We start from the raw sequence: 751 nt of genomic DNA, 5'->3' as shown, positions 1-751 counted from the left end.
GGTATTTCTTGACTCAAACACCCAGGGGTAAATTAAAACTCTCATGCTTTTTTTCTTTCTAGATTTAAATGAATGTGAACCCCCTGGAATTTGCAGTCAACACTGCCTGAACCTGGAGGGTTCATATAAATGTACATGTGACACTGGTTACCAATCAGAACGGAACTTATGCCTTGCAAATGAAAGTGAGAGCTTTATTAATAACATTTATCTAATTTTATTATGTCATCAGTTTTGGGAAAGAGGGAGATCAATTGTGCCAACCCCAGTGTATGACTGGTACTTATTTCATTGACCCTGACAGGATGAAAGACAAAATCAGCCTTGTCAGAATTCAAGCTCAGAATGTAAAGATGGACAGAGTATCACTAAGCATTTTGCCCAGCATGTTAAGAATTCTGCCAGCTTGCCACCCTAATATGATATAATATTAATATAACATAACATTATATTATATAATATATGATATAAAATAACGTAATACATGAATAACTGGCAACCATCTTAGATTAACAGGTACTTAAAAATCAATTACTTGAGATCAATTACTTAAGATCAATTACATGATTTTATTTTGTATTGATTAGTTTTTGTATGTATTTGACATGAAAGTATTTCAATTATATTCTTTTGTTTCAATTATATTCCTTCCCATTTTTCACAGATACAACAGTAGCTTCTTTGATAGTGGTTGGTATGAAGAGTTTCACCAATATCAGCCTTGATTTTCAACCTTATGAAGAGATCAATA

The sequence above is a fragment of the Octopus bimaculoides genome, unplaced genomic scaffold (assembly GCF_001194135.2).
Source record: "Octopus bimaculoides isolate UCB-OBI-ISO-001 unplaced genomic scaffold, ASM119413v2 Scaffold_60257, whole genome shotgun sequence".
Lineage (NCBI taxonomy): Eukaryota > Metazoa > Mollusca > Cephalopoda > Octopoda > Octopodidae > Octopus > Octopus bimaculoides.
This window is presented reverse-complemented; position numbering follows the sequence as displayed.